We start from the raw sequence: 21,548 nt of genomic DNA on the forward strand, positions 1-21,548 counted from the left end.
TTGCTAATTATTTATTATGATTTAATAATCAAATTAATTAGTGTTTAGTTACGATATGTTTATTATGATTAGAGGGATTAGCAATTGAATAACCAATGAGTGATTGCCATTTAAGATACAGCTGGACCATTAATAATTCAATTCAATTTGATGCCTTGAATTGAAGTCCCCCATTGGACCACCTTGAATAATTCAATATGGTTGGGAATTTATTTATTTATTTATTTCCTAAACTTTCCCAATTTATAACTTGACTTTATATTAATTTTTGCATTTAAGAATAACAAAAAAAATATTTAGGTTTAATTTAGATGGGTGGTGCGTTTAGCTTCGGTGATATTAAAAACAGTAATGGCGGTGAGATTGAATATTATAGCGGTGAAATTAGAAACAACGATAAGATATGTGTTTGGATTCAAATACAGCTACAATTGAACCAAAAATGGAGGTAAAAGTGCATCTAATAGCAGTCTTAATCTTTTAATTTTACAAATGTAGCTTCACATGTTCTGCCTTGTAGCTCAACACTAATTTAGTTTTCTCCCTTTTTCTATGAACATTAAATTTATATATGAACTTCGGTTTAATATGTAATTTGATACATGAAGTTTGATTTAGTGTAATTATACACATGAAATTTGAATTGTGGTCCATGTGTATACATGAAACTTTAATTTTGATTCAATTATACATATTTAAAAAATGAATACACACATTTATTTTCATCTTGGATTAATATAATTGTTTGTGTATGTAATATATCATTATAAAATGGTGCTAATTTAATAATGTTATTAGTGGTTTGTAAAAATGAATCTAATTAAAATTGCATGTATAATATTGCACAAAATAAAATTCACATATAACATAACATTGCACATTGAATTAAAATCTATCTATAACTTTAGCATTTAATTATCCCTTTATTTCATAAAACAAAGTTAAAAGGTAAAAGTTATTAAGGATGGAATCATGTAACTTTTAACTGTGATTTAATCCACAATATTAAATTTTCAAGTTCTATTTTTCGCTCAAAATTCACGATGTTTGAATCAAATTAAATCGACCGGTTAAATCAATTTGAAATAGAAATCGTTAAAGTATTCATCTAAAAAATAATATTAAATCGATTGAATCAATTGAATCGGAATTTTTTTATTTTACTTTTATAAAATTTAAATATTTTTTAATTAAATTTATCTAATTCACAACCCTATTTCTACTAAAAGTTGCTTCATTTATGAAAATGGATGCTAGCTTGTCCCCTTTAGTGCTATAAGGAAAGCCTAGATTTAAGGTAGTCTAGAGGAGAATTTGGAGATAGACTATAATGTCTTATATGCCTAAGAGCATGAATTTATCTACAAAATGGGTCTACTATTTAGAAGTAAACTGAAGCGTGGATTTGGATTTCAATAAAGTCACTTATGTCATTTTAAATTTTGTATTCAACAGTTAAATAAAACTTTGAAAGAACAAGCCCTATTCAATGGTTGCAATTGCATACAAGTCGCAGCCAAAGACTATTGAGTGCATGATTAAGTTGGTTCATGGAGCAAGGAGTGCATGAATTGTGGCATGGAAATTTGTCGTTGTGGGGTCATATTCAGTGGCCTTATGCACATGACTTTGTTCTCCTTTAAGGCCCTCAAGATATATTTACATACATATACACAAATATTCCAATATAAAATGTCAATTAGAGTTTTCATGACATTATGTGGCACACACGTGATAGACCCTTACAAGCACGTGATAGGCCCCAAGAAGCACGTGCACCCCAAAGTTAAAATCTTCCCCACAAGGAAAAAAGTTGGATTAGCTTGTGATATGATAGTATGTATTACTTTTTAGTCTTGTGGAGTTGCCCACATCACATGAACAGATATTTTTGATTGCCAACATGCTATGCTTTGTATGATCTCATCTTCACAATCATATTTATAATTTTCTTTCACCTTAATTACTTTGACATTAGGTTTTCATCCTCTTTTTAAGTCATTACAAATTAAAAGGTAGCTGCCTTTCACTAATCTATAAAGTTAGTAGTTTAGAAATGAATTAATATGTGCTAAATCTATGGTACAAAAGAATAAATAAGCAAAATTTGCAAGTATCTTTCTTTTATTGATACAAGCAAGAATCCCAGCAAAGCAATCCCAAGCTTTGTCTAAAATTCCTTAGTTTAACAAGCTAAAAGGCATTTCCTTTGGCCAAAGCTTATATAATAAAAATACAAACAAGGCCCTCAAGACACTGTTTGTCATCCTACGTTTGGTTTTCCGGAAGCATCAGAAACCCTAGCAAAATGGGTTTTCTTAGAAACCCAGGAGAAACAAGAAGCAGGCATTTTCATTTCATCATCAAAAACCATTTTGTTATTATTCTCCTCCTCCTCCTCCTCACTCTTTGACGCCTGTTGCTTGTCCATCTTCTTCATTTTCTCCTTATGTAAAGATCGCATAACGTAAGCTTCTGCTAAACCAACTCCATACGTTGCCATCGCCAAAAAGAAAGGATTAATACTTGTTGTTCATGGAAGTAGTTAAGGGTTGAGTAGAGGAGAAGCAAGACTTGTTACGATTAGGATCTGAGGAGCTAATTGCTTGGGAATTTATAGGCTGCTGTGTCGGTGGTCCATGCAAAATATGGGTTGAATTTGGCTTTGCTTGCTGCCCAAGTCTTTCTTTCTTTTTTGCATTTTTTCTGGTGTGAGAACCCGGCATTTTTACTTTATAACCAGACAACAGAAAATTAAAAAATTGTTACTTCTACAAAGTATGCGAATACTCTGGATTTAAACCAAATTTGTTCATTTGTATGGCGTCAGCGAACATGTAAGAAACAGTTGAAGTGTGAAGGTGAGAAGACAGTAGAGAGGTTGGGGAGCGTCAGCAACCATGTGGCAGACTTTTAAACATTTTATTGGAGACTTGGAGCGTCGAGAGGGGACTTCTCTGCATGGAGTGGACCCACACCCACATCCCATGCTCTGATTTTCAATGCATTTCGATTCCATAGCTTTTGATGTCGTATGGTGATATGATGAATATAATAGAATACTACAAATACTATTATTACGCATGCATGTATAAAACTTGCATTAATATATTACTTAAAATTAATACATGAAATATTTACGATATTAAAATTACAAAAAAATAGGCAGTTCGAGTTAATTTGTGACATTAGCTTAATTAAATATATTATTAATATAAACAAGTGATGGAAGTAATAAAATGTGCATAATAAAATTAGACTGTACAAAAATAATAACATAATACTTTAGTTGAGTGGTAAATTAATATTTTACTAATGTAATTAATTTGGGGTTCAAACCCGATTGAGAGTGATACCAACTTAATCAAGAGCTTAAATAATAAGTATAGATATGTAACACCCTCATACCCGACCCAATCGTCAGGTCAAAATATCAGAATGTTACATTTGTTGCTAAAGCAACGACAGTTTAATTTCAATTCATTTTATCATTCATTCGAGTTATTAGGATCACTACACATTTCTAGCACAATTCAAACTAATGCCTAAATTTTGTACGAGCTTTAGACATCCCTTTTAATAGTCTAAGATTGATCAGGGACTAAATTATAAAATTTCTAAAGTTTCAGGCTAACGTCACAATATTGGGGTTCCACATTGCGACGTCACTTACTATCTTATGTCGTCGCGACGTGCACTTTGTTTTCATGAATTTTTCATTATTTCAATTTTCATCACCTAAAACCCTGTTCAAACATCATATACGGCCAATTCAATAAACAAATCATTCATATTAGTTCAATTCCAAACTCAAGATTCACATAATTCATCATAAACTCATTTAATTAAGGCTAAGTTTATAAAATAAGCAAAGAGTTTCAAGTTCTACCAATAGGTCCACCAAAAGACTTATATTCACAACTAGACTTTACCTATACATGTCATAACTAGTACCAAAATATTCGAACCATACTTTCTTCCAAGCTTGGGATATGATGAGATGAGTTGGCATCGATTCTCCACTCTAGCACTTCAAGTCTAACCTTTACCTACGCGTTAGAAATTAATGTGTTAAGCTTGTGACAACTTAGTAAGTACTACAAGAAATAAACTTTCTATTTAAAGTATAATTAATGTTAGAATATGTATAATTTCATAAAGCCAATACTAATAAATAAAGATCAATTCACAAGGCTTAAATCACTTACCGGATCCATTGAAAATTTTCTCTTGCCATGTTTCATTGGTATAGCCTAGTGTAAACTAAATAGAACATATAGGATATACAGATAGTCGTAGTATTGCACCGAAGTGCCACTTTCATTTGCATACATAAGATTTCCTAATGGTATGCCATTCATATCCTACTAGTTCTTATCTCGTCTATGTGGACTTTTAATACATTTACTCCATCCCATCTACTCATTCAAATGAAACAATTTAAAATTTTCACTTTTTACAATTTAGTCCTTATTATTATAATTTTCATTATACTTTGTAATTCAACCCCACTTTCACTACTCATACATTCATTAATTATTTATACTTCATTCACATTCCAATTTATCAGAAATTCAATTTTCATAACCATTTTACAAACTTCACATTTTAATCCTTTTTACTATTATTTCAATATATTAAATCAATTCATCACATAATTAAAATTCAAACTATATTTCACTACTTTTTTTTGCAAATAATACTAACATATTTTAATTAATTTAACTATTTTAACATAATTTATTCTTAGATTAGAATTAAATAAGTAAAATTCTTGAAATACTTACAACCAATGCTTGGATGAAACATTTTCTTCTTTCTTCGCTCCTTAGCTACTTCCTTGCCTTTATCACCAACTAATCCTTCACTTTTCTTCTCTTTTTTTTCATTTTCATATCAAAACATATAACATTTACTTATTAAAATCATAATCAAATAACATATCTATTCAATTCAAATGAAACTAACATGGCTTTCATGAAGAAACTTATCATACTTACCTTGATCACTTATAATCAAACCCTAGTTCTTATTTTTCTCTCTCCTCCAAGACAACTATTACTACTATTTTCATGAAATTATGGTAAATATTAGGCTTCTCTATTGATTTCGCTAAGTATTCATGAAAGAAGCTGGAGAAATTAAGCTTAAAAGGCTTAAAAATAGTGGAAAAGACCTATTTGTAACAAAAATAAAATTTGAAAAGATGGAGAAATGGAGTTGGCATGAGATGTAGGAGAAAGACGAATGATTTCTTCATCTTTTTCAACTTTTCTAATAAAAATATTTAATTAATTTAATAATTAAAATGATAATTATCAAAATGACCCACCAATCATATTTTTACACATTTTAGTCCTTAATTATTACATTTTCCATAATTATCTTATTTGATTAATTACCATTTAATCCTCCAACTTTCCTATAATACCATCCATGAATCATACTTTATTTTGATAAATTTTCAATTCTAGTCATTCCTCCTTTTTCCTTCAATTCAATGCAATCATTTCAAATTTTTAATTTTCTTACTTTTGCCCCTATACTTTAATTTCTATTTTATCTAGTTCTAAAATTCTCAAGTATGCCTAACCCTACTTGGTATTATTCCTGACTCAGTAGTAAGTTAGGGATATCACAAGATGTTAGAATTTGGGTAAATTATACAAATGGCCACCCAACTATGCTCGTGTTCCTGTTTTGGTAACCCAACTTTAAAAATTTTCAATTTATGTACTAATGTTTAAATTTGTTCCTGTTTTGGTCACCCATCGTTAAATTGATAATAAAAAAACCTTTTTCTAAATGGTATAATAACACATTTAGTCATCAATACTTACATAATCTATCAATTTGATCCTCAAACTTCCTAACCAAAGCTTTCAGCTTTTTAATTAGACGCATTCCATGCCATGAACAAGTTGGCAAAATCACTACAAATTTGCTAAATATAAGTATATTATTAATTTGTAGTTGAGAGAAGTGTTTTTTGGGTTTACAAATTTGTAGATATGGAATGTCTCTGTTTTAAAAGTTGAAAGCTTTGGTTAGAAAGTTTGATAATCAAATTGATAGAATTTGTAAATATGAAGGGTTAAATTTATTGAATTATTTAGAATTAGAATCAAATTGATAGAACATGCAAGTATTGAGGACTAAATGTGTTATTATATTAGTTAGAAAAAGAAAAGAATTTCCATCATCAATTTAAAAGTGGGTGACCAAAACAAGAACGAAGGCATAGTTGGGTGACCATGTCTTCCAATTTTTTGAATTTTTTTACATTTATAGATTTTGAACTTTTATATGTAATTTTTTAAAATTTTTAAAAAATTGTTTTTATAATTTTATATAGAATCAAGATAAAATTAACAAAAATTTTAAAATAACATAATTTAATGAATTTAATTACTATTATTTGATTAGGGTTAAAATTTTCAAATTTTAAAATACAAATCTTGAAATTGACCAAATTAAAATACATGTACTAAATTCACAACTTATACAAGGTACAAAATCTAGTAACAATTATATTTGTACTATATTATATCTAAAATAATCAACTCAATCTATTCAAGCTCATGCAACGTCAAAGTTATGCAATTTTATTTACTCATTTTCCACTCAATCACTCTATCCAATAAAAAATTATCACTCAAAAATAAGTGAAAAATAACATAGTAAATAAACTTTAAATATGTTTCAAGTTAACAAGATAAATTCACAAATTCAATTCAATCTTCAAGGAGGATGTCATCTTATTTATATTAGTCAAGTAGTAGAAGTTGATGTATTTAAACTTTTCAAGATAATCTCTCAGCAAATATTATCTTCACTTTAATTACAATAATTGTATATTATCTTTAATTTCATTTCAAAATAATCCCCTAAGTAGATGTTATCTTCAATTTAATTACTCTTAAAAATAATTGGATATTGATGACTAACTTGGAATGTTGCAAGCGTCGTATGTCCGATAATAGTTCTTGCGCCATTTGTGGTCACAATATGGAGACGACAACTCACAGTATAAGGGACTGTCCATCTAAAAGAGTGATATGGCAATCGGTAGTCCTAGTGTACTTGGAGGATGTTTTCTATTTGGTTCCTATTGATTCTTGGTTAGTGGGGAACCTTTGGAATGTGAAGGATGTGATGTTTAGAGGGGTTTGCTGGGAGATTATGTTTAGTGTTCTGGTATGGAAGATTTGGACATCTCGTAATCAATTTATTTTTTGTAATGCAAGTCACAGCGTTGCTGATATTGTGTCTAGTAGTTTGGCTTAGGCTAAAATAATTTTAAAAATTTCGATTGCTAACCAGACCACTGTGCATGTGAGGTGGTGTTGGCCATTGGAGGGGTGGTACAAACTAAACACAGATGGAGGGGTCAACCAAATAACTGGTGCTGCGATTAGAGGCAGGTGGATTCGAGATTCTATGGGATGATGGATTACTGGCTTTAGCCGTAACATCGGATGTTGTTTAGTTTTAATGGTTGAGTTGTGGGCTGTATATGACGGGTTAGGAGTATCTTGGGAAGCCGACATTTGTAGGTTAGTGGTGGAGAGCAATAATCAAGCTGTTGTTGACCTTCTTAAGTTTGCTACTAGGCGAGATTCAATCACTCTTGTTGATGATTCAAAGCTTGCTATCTCGAAAATGGCAAGTGGATGCGCAGTATGTGGTGCGAGGTGCCAATTCTACGGCTGCTGCCATGGCCAAATTCGCCAGGGATCTACCTCTGGGCATTCATTTATTTCAACAGCCTCCTGCTTGGGTTGATCTACTGGTGGAGCATGCTAAGATTCAATAAACTCTGAAGAATTGATTGTGATACTGCATTAATTCTTTCCAAACATTACATGCATTTAATACAAAGATGATGATAGTTAGTTAACTACCTTTACTAACAGTTTTGTAAATAATCATACTAACAGTAACTAACTGAATATTTATTTACTCCTGATATACCTCATACTTATTCACTTTCTTCTTCACCTAAACCTACAAATTCATGTCAACAACTCGAAGCTGATCTTGAAATCTAGTGAACACTGCTGCAGACAACGGTTTGGTTAATATATCCGCAATCTGATTGGAAGCAGGAACATGTCCTACTTGGAGCATCCCAGCTACCACATTCTCTCTGACAAAGAACACATCCAATTCAACGTGCTTGAATTTGGAGTGCATAACAGGATTCTCTGCTACTGCAAATGCAGCGGAGCTGTCACACCATATCATTCCCTTGTTTGAAACTGAAGCACACAACTCAGTTAATAAGGATTGAATCCACACCATTTCTGCAGCTACATGAGCAATACTCCTGTATTCAGCCTCTACTATAGATCTAGAGACCACTTGTTGTTTTCTTGAGCTCCAAGAAATCAGATTCCCTCCAAGAACATCCAAACCCCAGCTAGCATCTGAATATCCTTCAAGCAAAAACTTGGAAGCTCAAGTGAATTTCAAGCCATAGTTCAGTGTCCCTTATAAATACCTCAATATCCTTTTGACAGCTTTGTAGTGCAAGTCCAATGGCTTATACATGAACTGACACACCTTGTTTACTAAGTAAGCTATGTTAGGTCTGGTGATCACTACGTATTGTAAGGCACCAACAATGCTTCCGTATTGATGCTCATCCTCAACAGGACTCCCTGCAGCAGCTGACAGATGGCATGTAGTGATCATTGGTGTTGGCAAACCATTCGATTTATCCATGGATACTATTCGAAGTAAGTCTCGAATGTACTTTGTCTGAGACAGGAACATCCCTTCAGAAGTGTAGCGAACCTCTATGCCAAGAAAATAACTCAACTTTCCTAGATCTTTTAAAGAGAACTTAGTATTGAGCAGAGTAACAAATTGATCAATAGCCTTAGAGTCATTCCCAATGACTATAATATCATTGGCATAAACTAAAACATAAAGTAACTAAGCACTTGACCGAAGAATAAAGAGTGAGCTATCAGCTTTGGAGACCTCAAACTTTGTGGCTACCAAAAAATCTTTCAACTTTTGAACCCAAGCCCGAGGGGCTTGTTTAAGACCATATAAAGCCTTTTTGAGTTTACAAACAAGCGTCTCACCATTTACTCCATGTTGTTCAAATCCTGGTGGTTGTAGCATATAGATGTCCTCACTCAAATCCCCATTCAAAAATGCATTGTTGATGTCAACTTGTCGAAGTGGCCAGTTCAGAGATATTGCCAATGCAAGGACTACTCTGATTGTGGTTGGCTTAACCACAGGACTGAAAGTTTCCTAAAAATTGACTCCGGTTTCTTGCAGATAACCTTTAACAACCAGCCTGCCCTTGTATCGAGCAATCGAACCATCTGCATGCCTCTTGATTCTGAAGATCCATTTACAGCCAACAGCACGTCGACCTTCAGGTAGAGATACAAGGTCCCAATTATGATTAGCAAGCAATGCATTATATTCAGCCTGTACTGCTGTTGTCCAAGCAGTGCTTTAAAACATTTCAGTGGTCGTAGTAGGCTCACTCTTATTCATGGCAAAAGTAAAAACCTTGGGCCTAAAAATACCACTCTTAGAGCGAGTCTGCATGGGATAGTTATTTACATGCACAGGAGCTGATGGAACTGCTACATTACCTTCAGTCTGATCAACAGCTATAGTGTCATCGGCTACTGCAGGGGATTCAGTAGAAACACTAGAAGGCAAATAAAAAATATGCGACTGTCTAGGAAAAGATACATCATGCGAGACTTTACCTGACCTGGGAGTTGCGTGTGCCAAAGTATGTCCAGAAGAATCCCGAGCTACAACTAGAGGAAGTATAGACTGTTGATGAAGGTCCCTCATAGAATCAACTAGAATTGTGGGCAGAAACCATCATTAAAGGGAAACTTTGTTTCATCAAAGCGAACATATCTAGACAGAAAAACCCGACCATCCTTAGCAAGGTATCTGTAACCCTTGGTGTTAGGAATACCACCGAGAAATACACATCTTTGAGACCAAAAGTTTAATTTATGTTGGTGAAATGGTCTTAGATCAGGAAAGCAAGTACAACCAAATAACCGTAGCAGACCAAAGTCAGGTCTGAGATTGTAAAGAACTTCATAGGGACTAGAATGACTCAAAACAGGAGTAGGTAGCCTGTTAGTCAAGTAGACCGTATGCACAAAAGTATAGAACCAGAATTTTAAAGGCATACTGGATTGTGCTAAGAGAGATAAGTCCATATCAACTAGTTGCCTATGTTTTCTTTCAGCAACTCCATTCTGCTCTGAGGTGTAGGGATAGGTGACTCTATGTTGCACACCCAATCAAGATAGTTCTTTTGACAAAACATGATATTCGCCCCCATCTATTTGTAGCATTTTAATAGATCGTCCAAATTGAATTTTAACCATCTGATGAAAATTCAAAAAACAGTGAGCCACTTCAGACTTGGTTTTGAGAAAATAAATCCAAGTGTATCTGCTGTACATATCAACAAATGAAATGTAATAAGAAAAGCCATTTGAAGGCAGATGAGCTGACCCTCATATATCAGATACCACAAGCTCAAAAGGGGAAGAATACACTGTGTATGAAGTGAGAAAAGGTAGCTTGTGAGCTTTGCCTAACTGACAAGCTGTACAAACTTGTTGCAAACTACTTTGTTGGAAAGAAATTCTACAAGTCTTTAATACATGAGCAAGAATGTGATTACAAGGATGGCCAAGCCTGTTGTACCACAAGGTGGACGATCAAAGTTGAGCACTGTTCAGTAAGCTTGGGCTAGACTTCGAGGAATAATCGGCAGCAATGGACGCAGAATTAGGAGCAGACTTAAACAACTGAAACCTGTATAGCCCTTCATGCATGTGGCACTCTAGCAGGGTCATCCATGTCTGAATATCCTTCACAAAACACAAAATCAGGTGAAATTCAAAGTACACACCATTATCTTTAGCAAACTGACCCACAGACATCAAATTCTTGCATACTACTAGAACATGCAAAACATTCTGAAGACGCAATAGTCTGGAGCCAGCTAAGAGAGTAGCTGAGCCTATGTTAGCGATAAAAACAGACTCACCATTGCCCATAGTGTCATGATTTGTACTTGAGTAAGGAGAAACAGTCGTGAGATTGAATACTTCTGGGGTGACATGATTTGTTGCACCAGAGTCAGGATACCAGATTGAATCGGGCTGGAAAGATGTAGAGGCTCGAAGAGGCACTTGACTGGAAGAGTTCCAAGGAAATGAGACACAACAGTGAGACATGGACGAACAAGCAGGAGTCGAGGAAGAACAACCTGAGCCATGTAACTGATGACAATTGACTTGCATCGAGTTAGAACCAGCAACACCAGAAAATTTTTTATCAAACCTGTGAGAACAGGTCTGAACCATGTGGCCCACCTTACCACATAATTGATATTGTGGCCCAGTACGAGACCAACCCCTTCCATTACCACATGACCTACCACGAGACCAACCACGACATTGTCCTCTATAACCTTGCTTAGTATCCTGAGAATAATGAGTAGACTGATCAGACTATTTCAGGCCAACTTCATTGTCTTGTTGTCGAGAAGCTAAATTTGCTTGGCAAAGAACTTCTGTTAACAGCTCCAGTTGTCGTGCTTCACAATCAAGTAACATCCCAGTTAACAAATCAAGAGATAAAGGAGTCGCAGAGGCAAAGACCTGGATAGACTCGAACTCGAGTGAATGGCCAGCCAAAATGACACTCACTTGTTCTTGCTCAGAGACAAAACTACCTGCAGTAATCAGATTATCACTAAGTTACTTTACCTCAGACACATATTCTTTTATAGAAAGATTCGATTTCTTGAGTGAGTACAAAGCATGACGCATGCTCGAGACTTTAATGGTAGATTTTGCACTAAATCGTCTTTCAATGGTATTCTATATGTCAAAACTTGTCTTGGTAGTTGTAAGATGAACTAAAATATCATTTATCACAGTGGACAATAACCAAGAAGCTAGAAACTTATATTGCTTCCTATGAACAAGAAAGGCTGGATTTTCAAGTTACTGACCTTTAGAACCAATAATAAAAGGAGGAGGAGAGGGAACAGTACCTAATATAAACCCTTCAAGAATCAACAAAAGCTGATGCTTCATAAAAGAAAATTATGAGAAACAAGTTTGATGGTATCATTCTTTGAGAAGTAATGAACTGCTGATGCACAAAGATTGCTATTTCTTCGTGAATGTTCAGCCTCCCTAGTGTTGGAGGAGTGACGCGGTGTGTCAACTGCTGGTACACCATCTGGAATCGCGTATGTAGCCATGAAAAAAAATTCTACACCAAGAAAACATGAGCTCTCGATACCATCTAAGATTCAACAAACTCTGAAGAATTGATTGTGATACTGCATTAATTCTTTCCAAGCTATTACTTGCATTTAATACAAAGATGAGGATAGTTAGTTAACTACCTTTACTAACAATTTTGTAACTAATCATACTAACAGTAACTAACTAACTGAATATTTATTTACTCCTGATAGAGCATGATTTAGAGCAGCTCATGGCCCCTAGTTGTTTATTTGGCTAGGCCTTAGTCTAGCTTACTTTGTAATAAAAAAAATGTATATATTAATATTGGAAAGATATTATCTTACAATGATGTAAATTTAAAATAGTTATATACACTTATATATATATATATATATATATTTTGTACATTTAACCAACGCCATATTTAATGTTCCATTTATGTAAATTAAGTAAACTACATTCAAGGTCATTAAATTATTAGTGAGTTTATGTTTTAGTCACTTAACTCTAAAAAGTTACTAAATAATCACTAAGCTCAAAAGTTTTTATTTAAGTCAATAGGATGTTAAGTTTTTCTTTTTAAAAAGTTCAGCTAGTGAGCTCTAAGCAATGCTTTGACGATCAATATAATGTATTAGTACCTATCGACAAGTAAAAGAACATACTTTAGATCCAAGTCAATCTGACGATCAATGTTGGAGATGGGAAAAGAAAGTAGTTTGGATTTTGATTTGTAGATTTGTGACGTTCAAAGTTGTTTAATGAAAAATATTGAACTGTAGAAGAGAAAAGGAATGAGAGCTTTCAATTGGTGTGTGCAAATAAAAAAGGCCATACAATAACGATTTTAACAGCCTTGTGACTTGAATGAAAGTTTTTGAATATTTCAGTGACCATTTCGTAAGTTTTTGAAGTTGAATGATCAAAACGTAAACTTACTACTAGTTTAGTGACTTTGGGTGTAGTTTACCCTAAAATAGCTTCATTCCTATTTTGGTCACTCTAAATTGTTTTTGTCAATTTAGTCATCAATGTTAGAAAAATTGACCAAAATGGTCACCCAATCATTAAACCCTTAACGAATTGTTGGCTAGACCTGCAAAAAAAAAAAAAAAAGGAAAAATTGTTATTTTAGTCCATTTAAAAATTACAAAATATTTAAGTTAATCCCTTAAATTGCCATAAAAAACCCATATTAAATAACATAAAAATGCTAGATCCAACCTCTTATATGCTTCCCTTGTCATCTTCCCTCACTATTTGCCTCGTTTCCTCATTCAATCTCGACACTGAGGTACATTTCTTAATTATCCATGTTTTCTAATTTATTTATTTTCCAACTAAATAGTTTAGTTGCACCCTTTTTTCAAATGCACCATAATTTATGAAAAATGATAACTCTTCACACAGAAACTATATGTATTAAAAGATTTTTTAATAAAAATAAAAAGCCTTTTGTTAATCCAAACATTGAAACCACACAATAATTGCATTCCACTTATATCAAACCAAAATAATAATATTAATAATAATCTGAATAACTTTCAGAGGTTAGTGTACCATTTTAACCGTATATAAAACTAACATTACTTCAATTCTAGTAATCTAAATGATATAAATATCAGGCTATAGTAGCTATGGAACTTTTATAATACGACTCGGATTGGATATATATTGATCCACCTAAATATTCTACACTTTACTAGTTGATATATAGGTTGCAGCAACTCCAGCAATCGCAACTGTGAGCAATGATGACTTCGTGATTCACAATTTTTTTTATAAATGTAGGAAGTTATGGGAGAGATGAGTAATGGTTGGAAAAAATGGTGCATCTGAATAGTTATATAAAATTAAATAAACGTTTAGTTTTAGTTTTATTAGCAGTGGCAACTCCTTTTTTCTGCTTGTTGACTTGGAGAGAAAAGGTTGCACTCCAAACAACCATCAAATTTGCACGACACTTATTCATAACTTCTCTCGGTTGTAATACCATAGAAATAGAAGAAGAACCTTCGGCAACAACCAATTGCACTCCAAACAACCATCAAATTTGCACACGTGACACTTATTCATAACTTCTCTCGGTTGTAATACCATAGAAATAGAAGAAGAACCTTCGGCAACAACCAAGGTATTGAAATCCAAACCAAAGTCAATGGTGACATCAACAGAAGATGAAGGTATTGAATAAGTGATGACGTTTTTTAGGGTGGAAACCATGAAGGAGTTTTCTTGTTCAAGTGAAAGACGATGAAGTGGACGGTGGCAACGTCATAGAGGATGGAGCTACAGTAAATTGTTGTCTTTTCTTTGCCTAAGCATAAAAAATAAAACTTCGTGGGTATAGCAATGGTATTAATTGAAATTTTGTAAGTTTTAAAGGGAGTAAAGGAATAATTTTCCTTTTTTTTTACAGGCCCAATCAGCAATATGTTAAGGATTTAACGGATGAGTGACCATTTTGGTCAATTTTTCTAACGGTAGTGACTAAATGAGTGATCAAAATAGGAACGATGTTATTTTAGGATAACTTTCGGTGTAACTAATTACGCTGTTATATGAAAATTTTTAATTAAATATTTGTTTTTATTTTTAAAAAATATGGGTTGATTTGTATCAATTAAAGATTCACAATTAACCAATAAAATATTTAACAAATGTTTTTAAAATTAATTAATTAAATTTAATTTAATTTTAATTGATGTATTTAAATCCTTAACCACATGCAAATTTGTTATAAAAATATCTATAACATATATTAAAAGTAAAACATATTAGCATTGTGGATATGCAATACATGTTTTGATTTTGTTATTACTTGTCTCACAAATCTCAATGTGCACGAAAACAAACCTTATTGTCCCAAAATCTGGGACAAGCCTATATCGATTCAAGTGCCATTGTTGGTGATGCCTATAATCTTGATTTATTAGAATATATATGCAGTGAACTCTTTAAGTATTCCAACTATGATAGAATATATTTATGGATTCGGGGGAGAAAAATGTAGCTAGAAAACAAAATCTCATCTCATCTCTTTGGCTAATTCTCAAGTCCTTATCAGGGAATGCTAAGCTTGCAAAATTCCAAATAGATCATGATCATCAACTAAAGAATATTTAAAAAAGAACCTTGATCATCAAGCAAAAACGTCAACCTTCCAACTAAAAATCAACACCACTCTTACTTTTACTTTTACATATATGGTCCCCTCTTCCTTTACTTGTCCAAGAGCCACCATGAAATATTCAGCAAAATCATGCTAGTAGTCACTTCCTGGTTGTTTCTGCTTTTTTTACTTGCTCCCCAAGCTGGTACAAGCAGCCATATAAATTAACTCACTTTCTCTACTCTCAATCTTCATCATATACATATCAGAAAAACCCTAAAAGAAAAATATCTATATTCTAGCCCCAGCTGCCATGGCGACTCCTGGATACCAAATTGCTGAAATTTATGTCATGCGGAAGCTTCATAAAGAGAAAATGAAGAGAGAAGAAGAAGAAAGAGCAAAGAGTGAGGATGTTGGATTTGCAGGGAAGAAATCCAGTGGTTGTTGTTTCCCATCGATGTTCAAAAAGGTTCATCCGGGTCATGCATCAACGTTGGATCATGTAAGAAATGAAGTAAAGGATGATGACAAGAACAAAGCTTGTTAAGTGGATTTGTCAGCTGCTTGTAAATATTGCTATCTAATTTCCCCCCCTTTTTTTGGACATTTAAAGACGTGTTTTCTTTTTCTTGGTTTCTGTTATGTTTCATTTGGGTTTTCACCTTTAGATGTTTGCAACTCCCTACATTATGTGGTGGGTAATTTAGATTAATGTAAGTTAAGTTATCTATCTGTCTAAAATGTGAATTCAGCCATATTGTAGCATTGATGGACGAATTCCTTTGAAATTAAGATTCTTGTAATTATCTTTTGTGTTAGCCTTATGTTTAATCTCTGCTGTCAGGTTGGGGCGTTTGATCATATTGGATCATACTGGAATATTTGGCCTTTGTTTTATCGGGTGATCTAATTTTATGATTCGGAAGTTGAATTTATTAATGTAATTTTACTTTTTATATATGTACTTAAATTTTCAAATCAATTTCACATATCTATACCGTCGATATTAACAGACAAAACAAATAGTTAGAATATGATGAGAGTATTAGAAAATTTATGTTTCGATTACTTAATTTTAAAAAGTTATAAAATAGTTATTAAATTATTTAAAAGTTTTCATTTAAGTCACAAGATCGTTAAAATCCTTGTTGTATGACCTTCTTTGTTCACATTGCCTGCACTAACCGAAAGCTCTTCTCCCTCTTCTCTTTTACAGTTCAATTTTTTATTATTAAACAACTTTGAATGTCACGAATTTGTAAATCAAAATCTAAACTGCTTTTTTTCCAATCTCCAACATTGATCGTTAGATCGGCTTGAATCTAAAGTATGTTCTTCTACTCTTCAATGGTACTAATCCATTGTATCGATTGCCAAATCATTACTTGAAGCTCACTAGCCGAACTTTTTTAAAAGAAAAACTTAACATCCCAATGACTTGAATAAAAACTTTCAAACAACTTAGTGACCGAAATGAAAACTTTTGAATAGTTCAATGATCATTTTGTAACTTTTTGGAGTTGAGTGACCAAAACGTAAACTTACTAATAGTTTATTGACCTTAGGTGTATTATTTATATATAGTTATATTATAAATATATATTGGGTAAACTACACCATTAGTCGCTAAACTACGGGTAAGTTTTCTCTTTGGTCATTTAACTAAAAAAAGTTACATTTTGGCCATTGAATTATTTGAAAGTTTTCTTTTAAGTCACTGGACTATTTAAAAGTTTTTATTTAAGCATTGGGCTATTAAGTTTTTTTTAAAGTCCTGCCAACGAGCTTCAAGCAATGATTTGATGATACAATGGATCAGTACACATTGACGAGTAGAAGAACATACCTTAAATCCAAATTAATCTAACATTCAGTGTTGGAGATAGGAGAAAAAAGATGTTTGAAATTTGGTTCACATATTCGTGACGTCCAAAGCTATTTCATGAAAAAAAACTGAATTGTAAAAGAGAAGGGGAAAGAGAGCTTTCGATTAGTGGAGGAAGTGTGAATAGAGAAAGCTATATAATATTGATTTTAACAACTCGGTGACTTAAATGAAAATTTTTGAACAATTTAGTGATCGAATTATAACTTATTTTAGTCAAGAGACCAAACAAAATTTAACCCATAAATTAGTTACTAAAGGTGTAGTTTACCTATATATATTATCATATAACCATAGGACTTTTTTAAACGGACTCAAATACATTTATAATATAACCATTATCTTTTGAAAGAATAATATAACTATATATATTTAAAAACTTTTAAAACTAAAATAAGAGAAAATACAAGATAATTAATATGATAAATTTGATTTGATAATTACTTGTCTAAGGCTTCAAGTTTATTATTTTGATTTTTTAAAATATATAATTTAGTATGTTTTCTAAAGATTTTTAAATAAATTTTAATGATTTTTTGAATTTATATATATTATAATTTTTTGAGAGGGACCAATTTACACATTTTCAAAATTGTTAGGGATCCAAGAGGTATTTACATCAATTTTTATTCAAGTTGTAAAATTCAACTCAACTTGAACTCAAAAATTGAATTATTTAATCGAGTTGGTTAAAAACCGAATAACTCAATTCAATTAACTCTAATTTTTAAAAAAATTAATTTTTTAATAAAATCGAGTTTTGCTCAACCTTATGGCATGGTGATCAAACTATTAATATTTAGATTTTGGTTTAATAAAACATTTGATATTTGAACTTGACATTTTTTTCTAATTTGAGACCTAATCTTTTGGTGTGTCCAATTTGGTACTTAAACTTATAAAATGTTATACACATTACTCTAAAGCACTAATGTTGTTAATTATTCTTATGAGAGGACAAAAATAGCTAATGTATAATCAACATGTAGCAGATAACATGGAATTTAATGACAGGAATGACTACATTTATTTGAAGTTTCCTCTCTTTCGCTAAACAATATTCTTAAATTTTATTTTTTATTAGGACTAACATTACTTTAACTATTAATGACAATAATAATTTAAGAGGGACTACATGCTTATAAATTGCTTGTGCCTAAAATTCTACTTTGATGCTGGCCAACCACCTAGTTTTCCAGCGGCAACGATTTGACATATAGCTAAACCGTTGATAAAGATATCTCAACCAAATTAGTACCATGCCACCTCATAACTCATATCCATGGCCCGGCCTCCATCAACCAGTCCTTTCTGCAACTAATAACTGTCCCTTCCAATTTTGTAAGCACCCAGAAGAATATCTTAAATCTTAAAAAGGTGCACCAAATCATATCCACAAAAACACTAGCTAATGGTGATCCATATGAAATGATGAGTCCATTGAAGAGTCTGATGAAAAGAATATCATAAGTCATATATGCATGACTATAATTAATTAAGCTGCAATTTGATTAAAGACTTGTAGTCCTTAAAAGTTTTAAGCAACAAAAGTTTCATGCAAAAAGATATTGCTTGAGATTAACTAGAACAGCAATTAAGAAGATGAAATATAGGATCATTTCATTAATGCAGTAATAACACTGCATAAGGTGTGCAAATGTGTATGATAAAAGATGATAAAAATTGTTATGAATAGCCATCTCGCTTAAGGAGCCTCCTTGTGATGATAATAATTGTTATGAAAAGCCACCTCGCTTGAGGAACCTCCTCGTCAGCATAGACAGCATGATGGTCCTCGCCTAATTTAAGATGGTAGGACTGTTCTTAAAGGTTACCTTATTTAGAAGGTTATAAGGAAAGAGTCACTTCACCAAAATCGATTTCATTTGGGAGTCTCTCACCCCTAATGAATCAGCTTTCTTTCTGGACAGACACCTGTCACAGGCAGCACCAAGGGGCCGGCAGGAGCCAAGGGCCCCCTAAAATGGAAAAATATCACATTGACCCTTTTATGTTTTATAAAATTATAAGACGTAAATGGTTAAATTGCACTTTGACCTCAAAAAATAATAAAATTAAAAATTGTAAAGACATAAGTTAATACAATGATGAAATTACATTTTCGCTTTAAAAAATACATAACATAGAATGCCAAATTTCCCTGAGAACCTTCTAGTCTCTATCAAATCCTCAGACATCTTCTGCGGCTCTTAATGCCATTGTGTGAACCACCCCAACATTGTATCAACATTAATACATTTTCCTGTTTCAGATTTCGGTTCAATATAGCTAATATGAATGCAATATTTGCTTCACAATCAATCGCATGAAATACTATTTTCCACTGCAAAATCTTAAAGCTAGGATGATTTCTTGAACTTGCATCGAATTTCCTATCCCATTTTGAACCCTAATATTGAGTTATTGACAATATAGGTCTCACTTTTCTGTAAAAAAAAGAAAAAGGGTATTCAGCATTTGCCAATAACTTTGATGAGACTAAAGGCATGGCTGATCAGTTTCAATTTAGCAAGAAAGTTATGATTCAGCCCAAAAGGTAGCAGCATTTGCCAATAACACTTTTTTACCGGCATTCAATAGCTCAATTAAGGAGACCACAACACACCCTTTTCCATGCCACCACCTGGAGTCTTAACAGTATAACTGTCATGTCATCCATAGACTTAGAGGATTGAATGGAGAATGATAGAAGAAAAGAGGCTTCATCACTAACCACATTTAAGAACTCTTTCATGAAAGGCTTACAACAGAGTTAATGAAGCTCTAGAAGTGATTGATGAGATGAACGCCACTTTGGAAGAAGCAATCACGGATGAAGAGATCCACAATGCGGTCTTTGAGGACTAGATGAGTACTCTAGAATTTTTTACCATAAATTTTGGGATGTATTTAAAGAGAAGAACCTAGAGTTCATATCGCAATTTTGTCCAATTAGCTACTGCACCTTCTCCTGAATAAGTTAGTCTGTTACCTATTAGTCAGTCTGTTGAAGTCTTTGTATATATAACAACTAAGAATAGGCTGTACAGCTTTTATCCTTCTAATATGATTCAGTTTTCTTCCTCTCTCATTTTCTCATGTTTCATATATCGTTAAACATGATTCATTGCTGAGTTTATTGTCGTTTCACAGTTGTCCATTAAGCTTTCCATGATAGAGAATATGGCTGAGTTGCATAGCAAAATTTTAAAACATCTTCAAAATATTAGGACCTTCTCCAAATATCTAAAGCAATAAATTTGATCAAATTAAATATGTATATGCGAAAGAGTCTAATGCCTCAAAATTGAGGTTTTTAGGGGTTTTTTTTATCGCTTTAAAAAAATGGACTCCAATATAAAATTCAAACAGAGAACAAATTTAGAAAAACAAAATCTACGTCACTATAAACATTGAATCTCAAATTATAATTGCTATATGTATGCAATTATAACCACTCTCAAATCTAGAACAAGAATTGAAGAAAATTAAAATAAATATTCCAATAAAATTTTCCTAAACCCAGGAGTTTAACTTTAGTTTTGAGTCACAAAACAATCGAACCAAATGAGTTGTAGTTCCATTAGGACACCCTATAACTAACACCTTATTTTGGGGATTAAAAAATACTTTGGTAAATAGATTGAGTTTTAACTTGATTGGCATGGATATTGTTGCCAATGTAGTGCGCATTATCCTTCTATTTATGGGTTGTGAAGGGTTATAGATAGTTCTAGACATTGAACCAAAATAGTAAATATGATCAAATTTTATAATAAAATTATTAAAAATAAAAAACACCTTATCTTCAATTACATCAACAAACAATCTTAACATTTAATTAAGTAATTAATTAAGTTAAAATTAATTTGTATAACTAAATAATTTACCTAATTCAATTCTAGTTTTGATAAAATCATATCAACTTTAGTGTATTAAAATTTATTGAAAAACGTATTTAATTATACAATAACTATAATTTAAATTTCACTTTGATTTAATTATTTAATTTATTCATCTAATTAAATAATAAGTCAAAAACTAAATTAATTCCATATTATCTCTTGTCATTCTAAGAAAATGCAATTAGAAATTCATGTCGTGGATATCATTAATTAAATTTTCAAGAATGAGTGTTGTATTACTCTACATTGTATTAATTTTTTTTGTTAAAAGAAATAGAAGTAAACTTTTAATTACACAACTCTACTAAAAGTCTGCCATTATTCCAGACTATTGAATATCATTCTCTAGTAAGGTTTGAATACCCTCA

Source organism: Gossypium raimondii, chromosome 6, assembly GCF_025698545.1.
Source record: "Gossypium raimondii isolate GPD5lz chromosome 6, ASM2569854v1, whole genome shotgun sequence".
In the NCBI taxonomy this organism is placed as follows: Eukaryota; Viridiplantae; Streptophyta; class Magnoliopsida; order Malvales; family Malvaceae; genus Gossypium; species Gossypium raimondii.